We start from the raw sequence: 9,018 nt of genomic DNA on the forward strand, positions 1-9,018 counted from the left end.
TGAAAATATGAAAACAGGAGAAATCCGATTTTTTTTAATTCAACGGGAAAAAACTCGTTTTTTTTATTATTGTTCATTGTTTAAAAAAAAACCTATTCCATTTTACTTCCCATGCAAAATTGATGATTCTGACAGAAAAAAAAATCATCATTTTTTAGGTGGTTAAGAAAATCTATTTCTCACTCTTATTTTTGAAAATAATCCAAAAATAACAGTGGGGAGCAATTGATATAACCATATCACACGTAACCCATTATCTACCTAAATAACCGTACCCACGTTCAGTACGGTATCTTACCGATGGCTTGCAAGTAACTTCCTCTCTTATTCCTATAAATAGGTTTAAGTTCGAAGGAGAAGGGGTTAGCTTTTAGAGAGAGAAAAGAATACTATATTTGACTGTATCTGACTTAAGCATCGGAGTGTTTGTGGGAAGACCGCTTCCCACACTGTAACAGGTTCAATCCTCAAGAAAGATCAACCTTCACCAGGGACGTTCAACCTTCATCCGAAGATGTTCAACCTTCATCCGAAGACGTTCAACCTTCATCCAAAGACGTTCAACCTTCATCCAGGGACGTTCAACGTTCATCCAGGAGGTTCGATCCTCGAGGAACGTCAACCGTCATCACCCTATTTGGAAGGACCGCCTTCCTTCAGAGATTCATCGATTGATCTCCCGTCTTACAAATTCATTGTTTAGTTCAGGCTACAACAGTTCTGTATCAGTCCAAGGGACAGAAATGGTTCCCTTGGCTCCTAAAATGATTCCACAAATGATGTTGGCGAATCCAATCTTCCGTTTCTTCGAACGGGAAGCAGCAACTAACCCCTCCATTAGAATCTTCGAGGAGTTCACTGAGTTGCCTTGGAAAATGTCGCCCAACACATATAAATCAGTATCTTTCACAACATTGCTACTGACTCGACCAAAAAGGCTGTGACAGAGGAATTTATGCAGATACAGCATGGAATTAGAATTGATGGATTTGTTGAAGGCAAGACGTGAATTGAATCGCCAAAATCCTGTTAACATCCTCCATATATCTCTAGAAGTCATATCCCTTCCAGGATGGTGTTGAGTTGTGTCTCGGGGTGGAAAACCAAACCAATTATGTAGTTCTGGATATCCAAAAGTGAAGACCTCCCCCTCACAACGAAAACTGAGACGAACACGTCTCTTATTGACGAATCGAACTGTGGAGAAAAATTCCAGAACCCAATTTCCAATAATAGGAAATTTCATAGAAACAAATTTGGTCCAACCCAAATTACTCAGATAGCGATCAATGTCTTCGCTTATCCCGAGTTCCTCGTTCAGAAACTCGTCCAGATACATCATGCCAAAGAATTGAGCATATCTAAATTGAAGAAAGCGTTTCCCCTCGTCATGGTTATAAATGGGAAACCATGCACCATAACGATCGGAGATATCAACTTTCCCGCTTTGAACAGAAGTGTGTTTTTGAACATTTTTCAAAGACTTAGTCATGTCTGTGAGAGAGAAGAAAATGAAGTCTGTAGGATTTGAGAATTTGAGAAAGAAATTCAGAAAGATAAAATGAAATGATTGAAGTTTGATCCTACAGGAATATATAAGACCTATAAGTGAAAGATTGTGTCTGTTAAAAAGAAAAAGGTGCCAAAGTGATACCTCTTTGATTCAACTGACATAAATTTTAAAGAAAGAAGACTGTAATCCCTTACAGTTATTTCAATTGCAAAAAGACAGAAAATCTCAACTGAGATTTTCGGAATCTCAACTGAGATTTCCAAATCCTGAAACGTGGAAAATCTCAACTGAGATTTCTGCATATTTAATTTCTCAATAACACTTAACACTTAATGAAATCATTTTCAAAACATGACTAAATTAAAATTTTAATGTTAACAAAACTCATTTGTACACAAAAATAAATATAAAAATAAAAATAAAAATTAAAGTAAATAAAATTAAAAAATAAAAATAAATAAATTAAAATGAATAAGAATAAGAATGATGAACATAAAATAAGAAAAAAACTATAAATTAAAAACATGAAAACTAAATAAATTAATTTTCATGGAATTTATCCACGGATTCAATTGCTTGAATTGGAGTTCCGTCGAAATAAATCTTGCAACGGTTACCATTGACCTTAAATCATTCGCCATTAGACTTTTCTAGCTCCAAAGTTCCGTAATCAAATGTTTTAATAACCAAAAATGGTACAGCCCATCTAGATTTTAGCTTTCCTGGAAATAATTTTAATCTCGAATTAAAAAGTAAGACTTTATCCCCAACATTAAAGTTTTTAATTTTGATTTTGGCATCATGCCACTTTTTAATTTTTTCCTTATAAATTCTTGTATTTTCGTAGGACAAATAGCGTAATTCATCCAACTCGTTTAAGTCGAACAAACGCTTTTTCCCTGCGCTTTGCAAATCATAATTAAGAGTTCTTATAGCCCAATATGCTTTATGTTCTAATTCAACTGGCAAATGACAAGCTTTACCATAGACTAATCTATAAGGTGTCATTCTGATAGGTGTTTTAAATGCAGTACGGTATGCCCATAATGCATCGTTAAGTTTATGTGCCCAGTCTCTTCTAGAAGACGAAACTGTTTTCTCAAGTATCCATTTGAGTTCTCTATTTGAAATTTCCACTTGACCATTCGTTTGAGGATGGTACGGCGTAGAGATACGGTGGTGTACTCCGTATTTTTTCATAAGTGACTCAAAAACTCTATTTACGAAATGAGTACCACCGTCGCTTACCATAACTCTAGGAACTCCAAATCGACAGAATATTGAATTTAAAAACTTAACAACTACTTTAGAATCATTTGTCGGGGTTGCAATTGCTTCAACCCACTTTGAAACATAATCTACGGCTACTAATATGTAATTTTTGCCAAAAGAAGTAGGAAAAGGACCCATGAAATCAATCCCCCATACGTCGAAGATTTCAACTTCCAATATGTTCGTAAGAGGCATCTCATCTTTCCTTCCTATATTCCCTGTTCTTTGACATTTATCACAGCGGATAATAAATGAACGGACATCTTTAAACAGAGTAGGCCAAAAGAATCTGCATTCAAGTATTCTAGCTGCTGTTTTGCTTACGCTATTATGACCTCTGTAAGTGCTAGCATGACATTCTAACATTATAGATTCATATTCAAACTCACTAACACATCTCCTAAATATTCCATCGCCGCATGTTTTGAACAATAATGGATCTTCCCAAAAATATTTCTTAGCTTCTGAAAAGAATTTCTTCTTTTGCTGGGAAGTCAATCCATCTGGCACAACATATGCAGCTAAGTAATTGGCAATGTCCGCATACCATGGAGCTATGACACTTTGTACTTGCATGAGATGTTCATCGGGGAAATCATCTCGAATGCCTGATGTTTCACCGATGGGACTGTTTTCATCCTCAAGTCTTGATAGATGATCGGCGACCAGGTTTTCTACTCCCTTTTTGTCTTTAATCTCAATGTCAAATTCTTGCAATAGTAAAACCCATCTAATAAGACGTGGTTTTGCGTCTTTCTTAGCAAATAAATATCGTAAAGCTGCATGATCTGTATAAATGATGACTTTAGATCCTAACAAATAAGATCGGAACTTATCACATGCAAAAACTACTGCTAACATTTCTTTTTCAGTTGTGGTGTAATTTAACTGTGCACCGGACAATGTGTGACTCGCATAATATATAACATGAAGTTTCTTATCCTTCCTTTGACCTAATACACATCCTACAGCTAAGTCATTTGCATCGCACATAATTTCGAAAGGTAGATTCCAATCGGGTTTCGATATTATAGGTGTACTGACTAAAGCCGTTTTCAAGGTATTGAAAGCTTGTAAACAATCTTTATTAAAATCAAAAGTTGAATCCTTCATAAGAAAATTAGTAAGTGGTTTGGAGATTACAGAAAAGTTCTTTATAAACCTTCTGTAAAAACCTGCATGACCTAAAAATGATCTTACTCCCTTAACAGTGGTTGGTGGGGGTAATTTTTCTATAACTGAAGTCTTTGCTCTGTCCACTTCTAAACCTTTTTCAGATATCTTATGACCTAAAACAATTCCTTCGTCTACCATGAAATGACATTTTTCCCAATTTAATACTAAATTCATTTCCTCACATCTAGACAATACTTTATCTAAGTTCTGTAAACATGCATCGAAAGAATCTCCATAAACTGAAAAATCATCCATGAAAACTTCCATTATATCTTCAATGAAGTCATTAAATATTGCTGTCATACATCGTTGAAATGTTGCTGGTGCATTACATAGACCAAAAAGCATTCTCCTATATGCAAATGTTCCGTAAGGACATGTGAAGGTTGTTTTATCTTGGTCATCCGGGTAAATGTAAATTTGAAAGAATCCGAAATAACCGTCTAGGAAACAATAAAATGCATGACCGGCTATCCTTTCGATCATTTGATCAATGAAAGGTAGAGGAAAATGATCTTTCCTAGTTGCTTTGTTTAGGTTCCTATAGTCTATACAAACCCTCCAACCGGTGGTGGTTCGTGTAGGTATCAGTTCACCTTCATCATTTCTTACAACAGTTATGCCTCCCTTTTTAGGTACACAATGGATTGGACTAACCCACTCACTATCCGAGATCGGATAAATAATTCCATTGTCTAAAAGTTTAGTAATCTCATTTTTTACTACTTCTTTCATGTTCGGATTTAAGCGTCTTTGCCTATCCGCTTTAGGTGGCTTATCCTCTTCTAAGTGAATTCTATGCATTACTATACTAGGATTGATCCCTTTTAAGTCTGAAATTTGCCATCCCATACTTCCTATCCTATTTCTAACAACTTCTTTCAATTTTTCTTCTTGATCGTTTGTTAATTTGTTAGAAATAATTATAGGTAGAGAATCGCCTTCGCCTAAGAAAGCATACCTCAAATGACTGGGTAACTCTTTAAGTTCTAATTTAGGGGGTGTTACAATTGAAGGCGGAACTGGTCCATCTTCTCGAATCAAAGGCTCTGGGTCCTTATCTTCTAATTCCTCACCTATTATAGGTTCAATTATTTCTTCACTCTGAATAACGTCATTGACACATTCCTCGACTAAATCAAGTTTCATACAAGCGAATTCCTCTATAGGATATTTCATCACTTTGTTCATATTAAACTCGATCTTATCTTCTCCTATCCTTAAAACTACCTTCCCTTCCGACACATCTACTAGAGCGCGTCCCGTGTTCATAAACGGTCTACCAAAAATTAAAGGGCAATTTACATCATATGCAAAGTCTAATATAACAAAATCGGTAGGAAAAATAAATTTATCGACTTTGACTAAAACATCTTCAATTATACCATATGGCCTCTTAGTGGTTTGATCCGCTAATTGCAAAACCATATTGGTACGTTTGATATCTTCTTCTAAACCTAACTTGTTAAAAATAGACAATGGCATTAAGTTTATACTTGCTCCTAAATCACAAAGACAACTTGGGAATTCAATATCTCCCAACTTACACGGAATAGTAAACCATCCGGGATCTTTGAGTTTAGTGGGCCAATTACTTGATACTATTGAACTACAGTCTTCAGTTAACGAAATGATGAAATTCCTTCCCAACTGATTTTCTTTGAAATTAAATCTTTTAAAAACTTACCATAGTTAGGAATTTGTGTGATTGCATCCATGAATGTTAAATTGATATGCAAATTTTTAAGTTTATCCAAAAACGTTAGAAGTTGTTTATCATAGTCCTTATTTCGAACTTTGTGCGGAAAAGGTGGTTTGGGTACAAAAGTTTTGGTACTTGTGTCAAATGGTGAACTATTTGTGTTTAAGATATCTTCTTTGGACTTTGGTAAATCAGTTCCTGGTAATGTTGCATCTTTGGGCATTTCAGGCCCTTGATAATTTTTCCCTGAACGAAGAGTGATAGCTTTCACCTGCTCTTTCGGATTTTCTTCCGTATGGCTGGGAAGACTTCCCTCTTTTCGGGATGGAATTGATTTAGCAAGTTGACCAATTTGAACCTCCAAATTCTGGATGCTAGATGAGTGGTTTTTAATAAGCTGATCGAATTTATTTTCGATCCGTTTAAAACCATTGTCGTGATTACTTATTTTTCCACTTATAGCATCTATAAACTTGTCAATTTTAGAAGATAAAGTGCTAATCGTATCTCTTGACTGATTTTGATAATTAGTGGTACGATTTTGATTAGCACTTGCATTATTGTTACTGTTATCTTTCCAGTTAAAGTTAGGATGATTCCTCCATCCAGAATTATAAGTATTAGAATAAGGATTATTAGTTTGGTTTTGCCCTTGGACAAAATTTACCTGTTCGATCTCACTCATATTTTCGTAATCCACATCCGTTTGGATTGGATTACCATTGGTATCGCGTGGTGCCATAAATTTGTCAATTTTGTGCGATAGAGCAGAAAATTGGGCTTGTAGCATCACAACTGGATCAAGTTCAACTATACCTTTAACTGATGGTGTGTTTGAGGATGATGGTTTTGCTACCGGCATATGTCCACGTTCCGCGGGCCACATACTGCTGTTGATTGCCATTTCCTCCAAAAGTTCTCTCGTTTGGGCTGATGTTTTCTTTATAAATAGCCCTCCCGACATAGCATCTAATGAACCCCTAGTTGTAGGATTTAGTCCATTGTAAAATATTTGCATTAAAAGTTCAGCGGGTAATTGGTGGTGTGGGCATAAACGTTGAAGTTCTTTAAAGCGTTCCTAAGTTTCATAAAGAGTCTCATTATCATTTTGAGAAAAAGATGTTAACTCCTTTATGATAAAAACGCTTGGGCTAATTGTTCCCAAGTGGCAAAAGTTGCGGCTGGCATAGAAGTTAACCATTCTTTGGCTCTATCCTTCAAAGTGAAAGGAAAGAGGCGAAGGTTGATTGCTTCTGCAGTCACATCTGGGATTTTAAAAGTGTCACAAATTTCAAGGAAATTTGTCAAATGGGTGTTAGGATTTTCGTTAGGTAACCCGTAAAATGTTACATTATTTTACAACATATTAAGCATAGCTGGCTTAATTTCAAATTGGTTTGCGGTGATTCTGGGTCTAACGATACTATTGGTCACACCGGCCACACCTGGCCTAGCGTAATCCATAAGTGTTGGTGGGTCTGCCATTTTTTCTGGCTCGGTATATGTTTTTACTGGGGTCTTATTTTTGTTTTTCTTATTTTTCTTGTTCTTCCTAATGGTTTTCTCAATTTCTGGGTCTATAGGGTCTGGTACAATGCCTAAACTTCGAGAACTGCGCATGAACCTGAAATCTTGCACGAACCGAAACTACCTACAAAACAGAATTTGAAAAATAAATAAATTAGTAAATGAAAATTATTAAATTATAAAAGTTAAAATAAGTATGTTTAAACCTAGATTCGAAATAAAACACGAAAAATTTAAAATTTTGTCAAAAATTTTGGCGTTCCCCGGCAACGGCGCCAAAAACTTGTTGAGCGATTTCCGCAAGTGCACGGTATACGCTTGTAGTAATAAAAGATATCGAACCCACAGGGAATGCTTTTTAACTAAAATTTTATTTAATTCGGTTTTAATCACGTGTTTAGGTTTAATAAAAGAAATACGTTTAATTGATGGAATTGGTTTTGGTAAATTAGGATTAGATAGAAGTATTATATCGAGTTTAGAGAACAGTTCTGTCTTGGGATTTTGATTACAATACAGATACTACCGTAATTGGAATAAATAGAAGGTATAAAACTTATGTTCATAAAGCAAAGAAAGCAACTTTAACTTTGTAAAGATTATAGACATGTAATAATATAAGGATTTATTCAATTAAATGGCTTTGAACCGTAGAAATCCCCCTGATGTTGAGGTGATTCCTACCTTAATCAAACTAGTATTTTATGTCTGATAAGCCGCGATCAGCGATCATGTCATCCATAAAAACTAAATCTGTCAAGTGTTCAACAAAGTTCTTATATGAATAAGATGGAATAGAACGTTTTAATAAAAACACCAATTTATCATTTTGAAAATCATTTTGTCAGAACAATATCAAAATAACAACAGTAAGAATGTATTGAATAAATAAGTATATCATTAATGAAATGTGAATTTTCACAAGTTAACAGAGAAGTAGAAACTTGGATAGCATTGTAACGAAAACTTTGAGATCCGGGTTGACAATCTTTCCCTCAAACTCCGTAGGTGCGTCAAACCTCATGCGCTTCAGCCGTCAATTCTTCTCGCTGGATCTTCGGAATAGAGACTGCTAGGTCCACTACCAGAATGAAAACTTGTCTCTGATCAACCTTGGAAACTAAACTGATACTGTGTTTATAACTAATCTAATAACAACTTGTGTATAGCAAGTTTGTTTACAGAAATGAAATCTAACTTTCTGATTCTTTTCTGAATCAGAAACTCAACATAATAACTTTCTTCTCTAATTTCTCTAACTTTTCCAACCTCTCCAATTTCTGAAATGGATCACTTATTTATAGTTGTTGAAGGGTTGTAAATGATGGGTCGTGTCCGTTGGCGAAGGGTCGCTTTTATCCAAACGAACAGTCGCGTTTCTCGGATTAAAACATATGAATTATGTGTAGAATACTTCGCTGTCGCGACTGAGATTCTAAAAATCTCAGTCGCGACAGGGGGTACAAGGGCGAGTTGAAGACTCCGTCTTTCTCCCGAGCTGGCTTCCGTAAGTCGCGACTGAGATTATGAAAATCTCAGTCGCGACAGAGTGATATTTCCCTGTCTCTTGACTGCTTTTCGTCCTCCTTGAGCGTTCTTCTGGCTGTTATGCGTTCTCGATACGTTTTTTAGGTTTTTCCTCCATTTTAGCTCCGTTTTTGCTCCGTTTTAGCTCCTATTTGGATTTAACCAAATAATTAAGTACCTTGCATCAAAAAAGTAAATAAAGACGTAAAAGTATTCCAAATGAATATAATTAGCACGATTTCAATGTAAATTTAACGTATTTATATATGATATTTTAGGTATATTTTGGGCTTAACATCTA

The 9,018-nt window shown here is 35.4% G+C and overlaps 1 non-coding gene across 1 annotated transcript; it reads left to right on the top strand.

Moving 5' to 3' along the window:
- Window positions 1-6,697: 6,697 nt before the first annotated feature.
- Window positions 6,698-6,804, top strand: LOC136207764 (small nucleolar RNA R71). The gene has a single exon (XR_010676892.1). It is a non-coding gene; the product is annotated as a small nucleolar RNA R71 (small nucleolar RNA).
- Window positions 6,805-9,018: the final 2,214 nt, after the last annotated feature.

The sequence above is a fragment of the Euphorbia lathyris genome, chromosome 9, assembly GCF_963576675.1.
Source record: "Euphorbia lathyris chromosome 9, ddEupLath1.1, whole genome shotgun sequence".
Classification (NCBI taxonomy): Eukaryota; Viridiplantae; Streptophyta; class Magnoliopsida; order Malpighiales; family Euphorbiaceae; genus Euphorbia; species Euphorbia lathyris.